The following is a 15,415-nucleotide window of genomic DNA, read 5'->3' as shown; positions in this document are numbered from 1 at the left end:
CTATGTGAACAAAATGGAACTGATACAAGCATGTACTTTGAAAATATCATGATTTGTGCTAAAACAGGCTTTTTTGTTTTTTGGAATTTTTCTCTAAATATTTTATCTATTATAGTTTATCTAATAAAACAAATAGGTTTCTGTTAACTCAATATTTTAAAGGGCCAAGTGTGTACCTTCAAATGAGACATTAACCACCAGTGTGGTTCAGTTCAATGTTGAGAGACTTAGAAAACATGTAGAAATTGCATTTTATGTTTAAAAGGGGTGTGAAAAGTAGTAGACAGAGCTCATATATTCAAACTAATACTAGCCAAAATGTACCCAGACATTAGCCCTAACTGAAAAATGCGGGGAACATTATTGCCTTGCTATTATACTTTCTGGTTATGCCCCAATTTAGAGCAATTCTAGAAAGATGTATTCTAAACCCTCTCCCAAATCCTGCATTTTACAATAGCATCTGAATTGCTAATAGCTTTATTTGGTGTCATGAGACACATGGAAGAAAGCTGCCTTATCAAACCACTCCCAGGGGCTCAAGTCTTAAATCAGAACTAGAAAAAATCTGGTACTCTGTTCGTGGATTAGATGAAACATTAAGGGGACCATTTTTGACATAATGCTTTTGGTTTCCAGCAAGTCTACTAACATTGACATCTTGTTGTTGTGTAGGCATATACACATATCAAAAATCAAACCAAAATTCATATAGCGCTTTTTACAACAGCCGTTGTCACAAAGCAGCTTTACAAATGTTCTAGTCCAAGCCCCCAGTGAGCAAGCCAACAGTGGCAAGGAAAAACTCCCTAGAGCATGAGGAGGAAACCTTGAGAGGACCCAAGACTCAAAGGGGGGAGGGGGGGGGGGGGGGCATCCTCCTCTGGCCTACAATGGTCACCACAATAATAATTTTAAGAGAAAAATAAATAAAAATGAAAAAATAAGCAATTAATGTGTAGTCCAATTTTCTAGAGGTACTAGTCTTGTCCTGAGGTGTGCATGTGTCTGAGACCCATCCCACAAGAGAATGTTCATTAAGGGCAACGGAGAAATAGTTGGCTAGGGTGGTGTTGTGGTGGGCTACAGCAGGGGACATCAGGGGGTGGTAGGAGTCACCATGGCAGCTGAGATGGGATGAGGCTCAGTAACATCACGACATAAGGGGTAGGTGTACCTCGGCAGAAAGAGAGACTAGATTAGCCATGTCCAGGTACAAGGGTGTGTAAATTAAGGAATTATAATGTGCAATGATGGACTTCAGAAGATCTAGCTATGGCAGCACAGCTAAAAGGAAAGAGCCAGAAGGAAACACAAGCACAAGGGCACCCTGGAACGTCAGCACTCCACCGCTCTCAAGCAACAGACTTGAGTGACAAAAGAGAGGTAAAGTGACAGCATCAAAACATCCCAGTTTACCACTCCTCTCTTGGCCAATGGACCCCCAGAGCAATACCTAAGATGGGAAGTAGTTAATAAAATGTCTGACTGTACAGAGAGGTTTTCAACCTAGCCTTAATTATTGAGACTGTCTCTGAATCTCGAACATTTACAGGAAGGTTATTCTACAGTATGGGAGCTTTATAGGAAAAGGCTCTGCCTCCTATGGTAGATTTTCTTATTTTTGGTTTTAATAAAGAACATATGTAAATAAATGTTCATATTCTTCTTCTTTTACTGTTCATTCCTTATATTTCTTTTACCACTGGTTTCTTCATTTGTAGTTTTTCCATTATTATTATTATTTTTTATTGTTATTATTATGATGATGCTCTTACTGCATTTTATTTTCAGGTTAATTGGTTACTCTTATTGTAACCCATGTCTACATATACACATATGCAACTCATCGAATAGGGATCGGCTGGATTAGGAATAAGGGGAAAGTATTCTAGACTAATTTAGCACTGCCATAAGGCTTTAGAGCATTCTCTTGAATCTTCTCTTGTAAGATTAATGTTTTAGCAGGGACGAGGCAAGAGGCAGAATGCAAATGCAGGAAGCTATTTAATGAGCGAGAGTAACAAAAAACACAGGAGGCTAATAAAACAGAGACAAAGGGAAAACACTGAGGCAAGTAACACACAAACTAAGTATACAAATAAAATAACAGCAACTACACACATGAACAAACTTACCAAAATAACCAACAAACTAGAAGACAAAACACAGGGCTTAAATAACCAAGACCATCAAGGATAATCAGATGCAGGTGAACATAACAGGGAGAACTAAAATACGGACTGGAACTGAAGAACAGACGAGGGGCGGATAAAACGAAACCAAGGAACGGAACAGGGAAGTGAAGGAAAAACAAAGACACAACAGAGAAATCATAAATCAGGGACACCATGAGGGTGGCCAATCGTCACAATAAGTTTCATAAGACTAGTAAAGATTCTGAAAAGACAATTAGTCATACCTGAGTCATTAATGATAGCCTATTTTAAAGCTGACCTTTGTTATCTTTGCTACTCTCTTGAGAGAGACAGGCAGAGAGACAGACAGACTTACTTTTCACACCGAACCTTATCGCAGAAAACCCAGTTGGACATTGCTGAGAAGCATCCAAAGAAAGGAAGAAAGGCAGACTGAAACTGTCTCCTGGCAGTTTTTCCCCCCAAGAAGAATAAAAGGAGCTCTGTGTCCTATATTCCTGCCTCCCGCCTCCCTCCCTCTCTGAATCAGGGTGCTTCCACAGAAAGTTTACCTGCTCCTTTCAGCAATTCTTCTGCAATTTTTAGAAGACCTTAGAACAAAGCTAATAAGATTGATAGGGGTTACAAAGAGATTTTTAAAGACACTTGCACAAGAATAGAAGTGACAAAGATCCCTAGGGTGACAGCTATGGATCTACAGGCGTCCCTTGCACCTAATAATATCATGGATCTACCATAAGAAAAATACTGAACAAGAGAAATATCCAAGTGCATCTTGAATTGAAGTTGCAGAGTTAACCAATTCGCTTCAAAAAACATTACTGTTGTGTCTCAAGTTTGCAAGATCCACATCATAAATAGAGCAATGCATGTAACTGCATGCAATTACATGTAAAACACTGTATACCACAAAATATCAAAATCTAATCTCAGCTGTGAAGCATGATGGAGAGCATGCAAAGTAGGTCTGGACCCAAGGCTCTTATTAGCTTTCATATTAGCTTAAGTATAATTAAGAAATAATAATAAACATTATTATTAATTAATAATTATTGTAAATAATGATAATTCAGTAATATGCCTTAAAGTTAATAACTAAAATAGGTCTGGTTTTATATCCTAATGAATGAATGAATTATTCCCTAATGAATACTTTCTGAAATACCTTTTAAAGGTATAGACTCAGGTGTCACCAAATGAAAGTTGTATGTCACAGAACTGATTGTTGTCTATATCAATGCCTGGTTTTCAATGCCCCTTCTTTCTGTCTAGAGACTGACAGTGTAAAGATGTAGAAGGCTGTTATACAAATATTATGATATGTATTCAGTTCTATTTTCAGTAACAAGAATACAACATCATAAAGGAAGTCTGCATTTGCTATTATTATGTTTGCCTGTCATAACCTATGTACTCAGCTAATACTCTGAATCTCTTAGATAGTTAGCAAGCTAAGTTGGCTAGCTAGCTAATGTTACCAAGCTTAGCTGCAAAGCTTACCACTAGTATAATGTGGACAATATGTCAGCCCACTTTCTGCTGTTCCGCATTACATATTTGCTACAATTTTGCATCTTGATTATGCACAGTGGCATCAGTCCTTTTGGCTGCAAATCATTAATGCAAATCAATTCCTAGTGAATCACTCAGCTAGGCATCTCCCCCAGACCCTGTAAAATTTCTTTAGAAAACAATATTTATGAACATAATTATTTTTTAACCTTTTCCATAAAATGCTTATTCAAATTGCTTTGTAGTGCTCCATGGCGCGGAACCCCCAAATGGAGGTGGCCATGTTTAAAATAGATTTAAAAGATATCCATGCAACTAGGGTGTATAATGGCTGTTTCATAATGTGAAGAAGAATCGTTTGAAAAATTAATTATTGCTCCTTTAATGCTAGCTTTTGGGCAATTTTAACAAACTGGCTAGCTAGCTATGCCTTAGTTAGCCAACAACTAGAGAAATGCAGTTAGCTTGTTATGTTTCCCGTTTGTTATACATTTAGGTACCTAGCTAGCTAGCTTAGTTAGGACAGTAATGTTAATGCATTAGGTGCAATGGTTACAGGCTCCTTTTTAGGTGTGTCCCAATTGCATACCTAACACTAATATTAACTAGATTTGAGTATGTAGTATGTAGTACTTAACAATGCCAGCTGCAGTCTCTCACATTTTTCTCTTGAAATCGAGAGACAACAGAAATATACTTACATTCATCAAACGTAAAAGTGTATGACCTGCACTCAGTAACTACAACATGCACAGGCTGTGAGTGGGACTGGACAGGTGAATCAATAGTAGTGGCGCACTTGGGAAACTATTGCTGGCAGTTGGATGAAGGCCAACTCCTTCAACTTTAATTCCAACTCACTGAACCACATTTCTCTCTCATACTCCAGCTTCATTTTATGAACAGGCAATTTATACTAGAACTCAGTCTGTCATGGTTCAGCCTGCCCCTACTCCTCCACCTGGAGATGAGCTACTAGACCTTCTTCTACTAACTCAATGCCAACACAAGCCATGAGATATCACATACCTAACCAGAAATAAAAGTATGCTGGACAAGCCCCCAAAATGTTACGTGAAAAAGGTGACGATTTTACAGAATAGTAGGACACTTGAAACAATCGATTTGTTTACATTTCACCTTCTCCCCATCTTTGGACCAAACTCTCATTTATCAGTTTATAGTTGGCTTGGCTGCATTAATGTCTAACAGTTCACTAATACATACTTGACCATGTAGGAAGAAGGACACATGTACGACAGAAGACACAACAGTTTCAGTCCAAATTAAACTTTTCCTTTTCACTGGCTCTGTGAGATTTCTGATCACAAGCTGGTTATGTCATTTTACATGTTATTTTTTCAGGTGCGGAGAAGAGCGAGATTTATTGGGGGCAAATCCAGAGTTGGCGTCATCGTAACAATCCAGGGTCATATAGCCAACATAGAGAGTTGAGAATACATGATAACACAAAAACAAGGGCTAGGATATTATACAGAGAGGCCTGGATAAAAGAAGCATAGGAAACATGAACAACTAATAATAAACAAGGGCTTCGATACACAAACACTGGTTAGACCTACATACAGGCTTCGAGTCACATATATGGAGGTTAGACTTACACTCATGCTTACAATGAACAGCAAAAACAAAGGGAACAAGACAGGGTTTAAATACATGATCTAATAAGAGTAAAACAAGACACAGGTACAAATAATGAAAACAGCAAAAACCAAAACAAGGGAAACAGGAATGGAGAGAGTGAAATAACAACATGAGACAGGGACGCTAGGAGGGTGGCCAATCGTGACAGTACTTTGACATAATAGGAAATAATAGAAATAATGATAATTAATACAGTTTGTAAGTCTTAAATTATAACACACTTTCTGTGAACTCATTTGCAGACCTCATTCATCTTGTGAGATATATTACCTTTTGATTTGAAATGGTGATTTTTTAAAGTAATTTCAGCAGCTATACCTTTAAGACTGAATTTCAGCAGGGGAATTTTTAATCTCCAGGTTCCTAATGGCCTAAGCTTTTTTTCTCTTTTATCACCTTCTCACACATAACCAGCCATGAACCAACTACTGGTTCTACTGTTTGTTTTTCATACTTAAATTATGTTGATTAAAAAAAATTCTTTAAATTCTGTGAATTTTGCAATGACTTTATACTCAGTTATGCAGTTATGCTCAGTTATGCAGTGAACCATTTGATTCTGTGAAAGTCTTGTAAGTGTACACCAAAAGCATCATAAAATGAATCACTGTCCATTGTTCCTTCTCAATTTTTCTATTGTATTAATGTTTTTCATTTTTATGTTTCTTCACTAAACAGCAATGGTTAATTTAACACACTAGTACATTTTTGAGTAGCAGTCTGGAAAGATGTTTATAGGCAGCTAAAGTGAAGCCACACACTTAGTGGCTGAATATGATGACAAAGAGAAGCCAGTGTTAATTAGTGTTAGTGTTGTGATCTCCAAGGTTATGCGCTATGATTTATTTATTATTGTTCTTAATCAGAAGTGGTGTCACAACACATATCTTGCTTGAATTATGTGCAAAACACAATTTAACATTTAGGCTTTTTCTGAATTATTATTTTAAAATTTGCTTTCAGGTAGTGCACATTCATTTCAAAACCATGATTTAAGTGGCTTTCACGGTTGAGAAATTGTTGGTCACTATGCACTAGTCAACTTTTATTAACTGTTACTATACATAGTTTCCATACACATCCAGTGGTGTGAATATGGTTTTTCAAATAGCTATTCCTTTTTTGCTATTTTTTTGTTCAACAGTTAAAAGTTCTGCTATTGCTCATGGGGATCTTTTTTTTCCCAACTATTTCTTTCAAGTTGTTAACATCCACTTTGTTGAAAAAAATAGCCAAGTAAATGATTATAAATGCACTTTGTTAAACAACTAGCAGTCAACTAGCAGTCCCTCTGGCAACCTGTCTAGTGTCTTCTTTTTTCTTTGTTTCCAGACATAGCTCCTGGTTTTTGTCTTCTATACCCCTTATTCATTTCAGCTGTTTCTTGTTAGCCCATGTGTTTAAGCCCTGTGTTTGTTGTGTTATTCCACTTGTCATTGTTAATCAAGTTATTGCTTGTCATTTCTTTGTTTATCCTGATCTTGTGTATGCTATTTTGTTTTCTGAGCCAATGTCTGAATTCCCTTGTTTTATTTCTTAGTCCTATTATATTTTCTAGTCACATCTCTGTTCATGCATATTCTGACTTTTCAACCTTGGAATGGACTATGGATTCTGATTATGGATTTGCCCTCAATAAAGCTTGCTCTTCTCAGCGTTTGGGTTGGCCTGTCAGTGTTACACATGCATTTAATAGTATTACATTAATATTAATATTCCTATTTCTATCAATATTACAAGAGCAGTTTAATAAAGCCAAATAATCTCATCAAAAATGGTACATTGAAATAAAACATTGAATATAATACACACAATCAATATTAATATATATATTTTTTTTTGTGATGGAAAAAAAAAATGCTGATGCAGCTTTTATACCCTGGACCTCCAAAACCAACATCAAGCAGCCTTACCCCATCATAGCCCCTGTGGCAAGTAGCTTCACCTATTGTCTCTTTTTATTCCCCTGAATAATAGAATAATTATGCCCACTGCTAAAACCAGAGGCAAAGCCAGGTAAAGAGCTAGAAACAGAGTCAGGGCTAGGACTGGTCCTAAACTGGGACCAGAACCATAAGGATGGTGGTGGCTCAGTGGTTGGGGTGCTTGACTTAGCATTGGGAGGTTGCTGGTTCAAGCCCTGCTGCTGTTGGGCCCCTCAGCAAGGCCCTTAACCCTTAGTTGCTCCTGTCTAGATTTGGGCTGCCTGGTAGTATCCTAGCCCACTGGCATTGATGGTGTGGCAATCAGCAGTGGTATTCTGTACCTCTGTTCTACAGTGTATGATGAACCTTGATCCAGTCTTAAATCTCTGCACTCTTGCCTTCTGTGCTGCCATTATCTTTTGTATGTTAAGAACTGATCCTCTTTTTGCTATGCTATTTAAGTGAATGCTTAATTTGTTGAATATGAAGAACTGTAATATGAAAACTAAAACTATGCTAAGAAATAAGAACTTGTTTTTCTTTAGAATGATTTCTAAAAATGTTGATTTTTTTTAAATTTAGAATCATTCCTTAGCCCTAACCTCCTAAATCTTAACCAAGAAGTCTACATTTGGAACTGAGAGAGAATAATTCATTGTAATCATTGATATCATTGGTAAGTGATGATAAGCACTTAAAGATTTATTAATATTTGTTTCCTTAATCTTAAATTCAGTGGAGAACATATTATATTACATCTAACTAATAAAAGCCAACATTGTTGGGGAGGAGGTCCCTGACAGTGAACACGGACTTCTTTCTCACTTCTTTTCAGCAAGGTTTCATTTCTTTGTCCATGTCTTTGTTGTACTCAATCAAAATGTCTCAAAAGCTCTGAATTTGCACTGGAAGATGAGCTCATATAATAATACTATCTAGTCAGTATACATTGTAGATCAAAATCTTACTGGGTCTACAAGATCAAAAGAATCTTCAAATTATATGACAGTTACTTTTTTACCTCAAGGTTCTTCTGGTTGGAAATGCTTTTGATAAACTGAAATAGGTAGGACTGCAATGGAAGTGAGGAAAAGATCACGTATGATGATTAAGTAAACTTTGCACACTGAACCAAAGTTGGAAGTTCTGGAAGTTCTTTGAGATAGTTGTGACTGCTCTGTCAGCTTCTTTAGCACTGAAAGTTGGTCACTCTCTATAATCAGCACAAATGAGCTCATAGTCTTTATAAGTGCTAAGCAAAATCTCCCAGAACTTTGGGTCATTTTTTTTCTCTTTTCATTTTTTGCCTACATTTACTTTGTGAAAATAAAAGAAAGTTAAAGTGAAAGGTAATTCAAATGACTAATCTGTTTTGTGTTCATGAAATGTGAGCAACCTTTTTCTCTTTCATGCTATCTTGAATTCATGTGGATCCATTTCAGCTGAAAAACAAAGGAAAACATTGAGTACATTACTTTCTGACCTGCATCTATTACACTGTAAAGGATTTTGAGAACTCAGACTTCTGCCTTTTTTTTTTGTTCTTCTTAAATCACACTGAAATGCAGATCAGATGACTTAACATTTTATATTATACACTTTAAAGCAAAACCAAGAAACAAAAGCTTGCATTCTGGAGACATTAGGCATCTAGAATGCAGAAGAGGCAGTGTGTATTATCTTTACAAAGCAAGTATTTTAAAAAAAAGAACATAAACATCTGTTGTGAGGTCTTGAGAAACGGGGAAAACTGATATATTTGGGGGCCTGAGATATCTACATTACTACTGGCCGTTGTGGAAGGTTCAGTGTGTCCAGTGACAGCATCCTTGTAAATGGCCTATTTACATGTTAGACAAGGAATCGAGCCATAATGTGGGTTTAAGACATCCATACTTGATGATATGCATCAATATCAGAAGATTTACAATGATCAGTTTCACCTTGAGAATTATTATTTTTTTGCTTAAAAAATCCTATCATAGATTTTAGGTTTTAGTTTATCTCAGTCAACATATTTTCACTGAAATAAAGCAGGGATTATTTTGCTGATGACATGTTTGTGGTGAAGCAATGCAAACTGAGAATAAACTGAGTATAAATAACAGCATTGTGCATTCAGTGCTCTTCCTTCTAGCAGCAGCATGAACTCTCATGTTGGAATGGATTACAAAACACACACACACACACACACACACACACACACACACACACACACACACACACACACACACACACACACACAGAGAGAGAGTGAGAGAAAAGGGACTATCTAGTGATAGACCATCTGTGAATAAGGTGGACTTGCCTTGGCCTGTTTTTCTTCTGCTCTGACACCTTGGATGGTTTCTTTCACATTTGGTCGCAGATAAATCACAAAATATATCTGCAAGAATAGAAGGAAAGACAGGTTTAACTTATTGTCTTTTATTAAATATTTACCTGAAATTTAGATACTAAATAAATTACAAATATCATCAGCTGCACTGAGTTTTTTTTTGTAAATTGTATGTTTTGGGTACATTTCTGCTGAGTGATTTATTGAACAGTGGCTGTGGTTTTTGACAAAAATGAGATAGTCATAGTCTTGTATAATAAAGTTTGCATGAAAAATAAAAGCTTTGCTTTTTTGGATTGGAGAAATTGAATGTAGTACTTTAAAAATCCTGTTGGGGTCACTGACTACTTACAGCTGAGTGTACCCTAAACACAACAATGTTAATCTGAAGTGAGATTTGTTTGCCCCCGAGCTTATGTTGTCATATGTCAAGTATACCCAGAGCTTATGCTGTCATATGTCAACTATGTTGATTTTCTAATTATATATTTTCAGCAAACTCAGAGATGATTCCTGGGTTAATTCTTGCACCATACTTTTTATGCTAGGTAAAATAATGTGGAAATCCATCAAACAAGTGATTAGTCAATGTCTTGCACTTGGCAGTATTAGTCAGCAAATGTCACTCTTCCTTCACCATAAACACTGAACTGAGGCCAGTACATCTATCAGAAGAATGAGTTGCTTACACAACTTTGTAAATTTCCTAACTTGTGGAGGTGTCCGCTAAATGTTGAGGAAAAGAGGCACAAAGCTATCTGAAACTTGACCATCAGTGGACCTTTTCATAATATAAGCACCTTGTATCTCTTCAAGATACTATTTGACACTAGAATTAATCATAAAATTGATTTTGCATGTTTTAAACATTTAAGCAAAATTTAAAGGCTTATGTGATAAAATAAGGAAATTTATTTTATGTGATCATTTTTTTTACTTGTGTGATATGGATATTTCATAGTTGATTCAGCTTTTATTTCTATACTGGATACAGTACACATGACAATAATTTAATTAAATCGATATCCATCAATCAGTCAATCAAGATGTCAATCAATCAGTCAGTTATTTGGGTGCCAAAGGAGGAGGAATGTGCATTGCTAGAGGAAGAATAAGTTATGACATTACAGTTTCATGCTTAAAAGTCTGAAATCCTGCTAACAGAATGACACACTTGGACCATATCTCTCCAGCAGTGGCACACACAAAAATATAAATTGTGGTATCAGAACTATCTGAAAACCTTTAGACCGATGTATTAAATCATCAACATTTTAGTTTTAATTCTAATAATCGTCTGTTCTATGATATGGCCAGCAGGCAGCTGAGGTCAAGATGTAGCAAGTTATATAGCTATTTGACAGGATTCATCCTATACAAAACTATAATAAGTCTTGTAGCACTTCACTTGACTTAAAATTAATCCTATATGGTCTTAATTAGATTTTTAAAAATTATTATTTTATTTTATTTCATGAGGTTTCAAGATTATAGGTGTACTAAAATAGATTTAAAGAGTGCTCTTTAGTACCCGTATTAGGTCTGTGGTGTGAGAACTAGATTCACGGCATTAATTTATAATACCACTGAAGGTGTGAAAAAGATATTTGTCTTATAAAGAAAATGGTAATCTCAGGTTTGTTAATCACACATGTTGCTTTCTTGGCACATTACCTATAGCTGAAAATGAATTTGTGGTCCTCTGACCCTTAAAGCTGAGGCGTGAGACATGGCAGGGGTCAGTTTTTATGGTCCCACATGACTCATTGCATATGGTAACATTTAATGCAGACACCTGCTGCCAGAGATCCTGCCCTGGGCAGGATCACAGCATGGACAACATAGCTCTGTCACTGTGTAGTGTGACCAAACACCCAAGGAGATATTTAAGGACACCCACTAAGCAAACTAGTAGAGATTTTTAGGTGCAGTGTCTAAGGGATCCTATTACATACGTTCCACTCAAAGCTAGCTAAATCTGATTTCCACTTTTGTTGTATCCATCAGTTATAAGGACATTTTGCAGCCTGTTCTGTCCTGCTCTCAGGTTAGTAAAGAACTGGCAGATATGCCCTCTATGCTCCAGCAAGTGTGAATTGAATGAATGAATATTGCACATTTCTCAGAACCCAAGGAAGCTTTACAAGCATCACACAGCTTTTTACATCCAGTCAACAAACTGGTGTGAAGAGGCAGCCAATTGGACACAGTGTCCTCTCAACTTGAAACCACAGGGTGCAGGAAGGGGAGAGAGGATAACACCCAGGACAATGCATCATCCATCACTGGACATGCAGGCAAAAAGTACAGTTTTTAGAGTAGGCATTTTTTACCTAACCTCCACATTTTTGGACTCTCTCAGAAATGGGGAAAACATGGAAATGCCATCCAGATAGGGACCCAAACCTGTGACCCTAGCACTGAGAAGCAAACATGCTAATCACTAAGCCACAGTGCTGCTGAAGTAAAACTTCAGTATTATATCCTCACCTCTGAGTACATATAATCTCCAAGTTGCATGGCCAGTGAAACAGCAAAGTTGCAAATGGGTATGTTTGATATCAGTTTGACAACTCTTAGCAAACTGCAAGTCAGAGGTCAATAGATATTAACAAGCTAGGTGGGCACAGACAACCTTGAAAAAAAAGGCTCCATAAATCTATGAGTAAAATTGTGTTTGGGTCATATGCTCTAAAGAGGACAGATCTGTGATAGCAGTACTAAAATTTTTAACCCATTATCACCAATGCATAATTTGAAACACTGCTTGAGATATATAAATAGGGTTATTACATTTTATTAATATGGATAACATAAGTTATTCATTTATTTATTACTAGGTAAAAATTTCTACTTGTTTAATTTCTACTCCTTTATCATGATTAAGCTAAAAATGTTTAAAATTGAGTTTGTTAGCATAAGTCAAGATAATGCTTCAGGTTTGTGTTCTTTCCTGGAGTAGGCATGTACTCTGCAGTTTAGTGGCTTTAATACTTTAACATGAAAGGTTTTATTATTAGCTAATGGACTGAAACAGATGTGTTGGAAAATTACATGCAGTTTACTTTAAGAAAGGTACTGGGAGATGCTATTCTACTGTAGTGTTTCATAAACTAGTCCTTGGGGACCCCTGGACTGTTGGTATATTTACTGTGTCCAAGCTCCCAGTAGAACTGTAGGAACACTGTGCATTTCAGTGTTCCTAATAACTTCAAGTGTGTTGGGATCTGGGACAGAACAGAAACTGAAAACTGTTTCAGAATTAACTTTATTGTCCAACTGAGGATGGAAAGCTTTTGTGGGTCTCATCTCAAATGCTAGGATTAAAACATCCAGAATTAGAACACATATCATGATGCCACACACACACACACACACACACACACACACACACACACACACACACACACACACATACACACCACACACACACACACACCAAGTTATAGAAAATGCAGCACAGTACATCATTAAACATCAAACCTATCTGTTTTTATTCAACTGATCAACTGCCAATGGAATAAAATGTTTTTGTAAAGATTCTTTTTGGCCACTGGTACTCTAATCCATAGGCCAGAGATGAAATATGGATAGCTAGAATGCTTCAGCATAGCTGCAGTCTTCCTGTGCACAGCATACAGGTCAGAAAACTAACTTTGCTGCCTACCTATTTTTGCTGGCCTGCTTATTTTTCCAGTTGTTTTCACAGCTCTATCTAACTGATTCCTGCACTTCTCACTAAGATTGCCATACAATAATATTAAAAACAAGAATGCTATCTACCAGCCTGACATAGACTCTTTTATAATGTTTCCACACTGACTCAAAAATGTCCTAAGAGCATTCGTTGATTAGCTTTTGTTCAAATAACATCATTGTTTCTTGTAAACGTCAGCTTATCATCAAGTAATATAGATACTTAAAACAACTCACAATGTTGACGGCTTGGTTACTGAGACTAAATGGTAACATGTTCTCTGTTAAAGAAAATTCACTAATGTACTGTGCCTTCACTATAAAGGAAACTTGTTCAAAATAATTACCTTCATGCCCATCCTTCTGAAACAGTACTTGTCATTGGCATAATTAAATAGCCTGCCATGTTTATCCTCCATTCTCAGCTCACTTTTATAAACTGAGAAACGTAAGGATGACAAAACAGCCCTGCATTTAGAATTACTTCATCAGAAAAATGTACCCTCTGTGGCCAATTACTTTGAAACTAGTTCACAAGGCCAGTTCACAAGAACTGCTCTACAATGTTACAACTAACTTTTTTGAACAGTTTAGTATTAGCTGTTTTAAAATCCAATCATTCAACTGAGTTGTAAAAATGTGTAATATTAGGGAATGTCATTGCGATCCTGTATTTGAACTCTTATCAGACAGAAACAATCAGTGTCAGCCTAATTGACCCCTCTGTTTTATACCATCTTAGTTATTCACTAACTAATGTAGTCTAATTATAATTGGCTCTAATTCTAAAAAGGTGCACCATATGGTTTTAGAATAATATTTAAATAGTTGTGGTAAATTATGTGTTCAGGTTCATATTTCAACATAGATGGTGATGTTGCACATTGCAGTATTAATTTTAAAATGCAATCTGTTACTGGTGACAAAAATATGATGATAGTTAAATATTGGGTGGAAATAATGTTTGTCACAAAAAAAAAGGATGAGTTAAATTCACTAAATTCAACAAATATGTCAGTATACACACAGATAAATGCTAAAAAGCACAAAACATTAACCAGTAACCCCTCTAACTGCCCCCTCCCCCTCAAAAACACTCTTATCTTTTTGCTACCTAGACTGAGAGTCCAGTGGAGCCCCTCAATCCAGAGGGCTTATAAATCTTTATTGAAATGCCAAGGCATCACTAAGGTTGCAAATCTAAAAGTACAGCCAGCCAGCCAGCCAGCCAAAGGAATAAGTACAGCAGTTTTTACTTTGGGTTTTCTCCTCATATTTTCAGTAATAAAGGAAAGTAAATGGACTTAAGTAAATAATTCAAATTACATTGTTCAAAAATGTACTCATACACCTGAAAATAAATATTTATTTAGTAGAAATAACTTGTTGTTGTACATGTAGAGACTATAGTACATATTTTAGGCAATCTGTATTAGCCATCTTCCAAATCTTTATTAGCCATCAGTTTCTGATAATAGTACCACTGTTAGCTGGACATTTTTAAATAGCAGACCTCAACCAATTGAGACACATAAAAACTTGTGCAATGCTGCTGGGCTTGATACATTATGTCAGTGTCAGTGCACTGTTGTGAATGCTCAATTGCCTAGATAATATATGATCAGCAGTGGTCCTGTGGTCAGCAGCTGACCACTGATGAAAGGGTGGCTGACTGCTTCAACACATGGTCTGCAGTCTATAATTGTGCACCTACAGAATGCACCTCTAATATCGGTGTACCTAATAAAGTGGTCACTGAGAGTAAGTACAAGGTAGCCATTTCTTACAAAGTAGATGGGGAGTAACTGTAATCTTAAACTCATTTGTATTAAATATTTTGAAAATGGCAATCATTCACTAGGTTTCCCTATTCTTTCACCTACAATTTCTTGCATTTTTACATTTCTTGTATTCTGTAGACTAGTAACACTTGGCCAAATTTGTTATAGTAGTATAATGTTAAAGTAGCATTAAGTCCAAAGCCACAGATATTGTAATTTAGCTTGTCTTCACAGCTTATTTATAACAATTCTAGTAGAATTTACCAATTTGATGTTGCTTAGCGCAGAATATAACTGATTTCTGGACACAATAGCATACTTGTATGCTAATTTATGAAA

The sequence above is a fragment of the Electrophorus electricus genome, chromosome 3 (genome assembly GCF_013358815.1).
Source record: "Electrophorus electricus isolate fEleEle1 chromosome 3, fEleEle1.pri, whole genome shotgun sequence".
NCBI lineage: Eukaryota > Metazoa > Chordata > Actinopteri > Gymnotiformes > Gymnotidae > Electrophorus > Electrophorus electricus.
The sequence above is the reverse complement of the archived record's forward strand: the minus strand, read 5'-3'. Positions refer to the sequence as shown.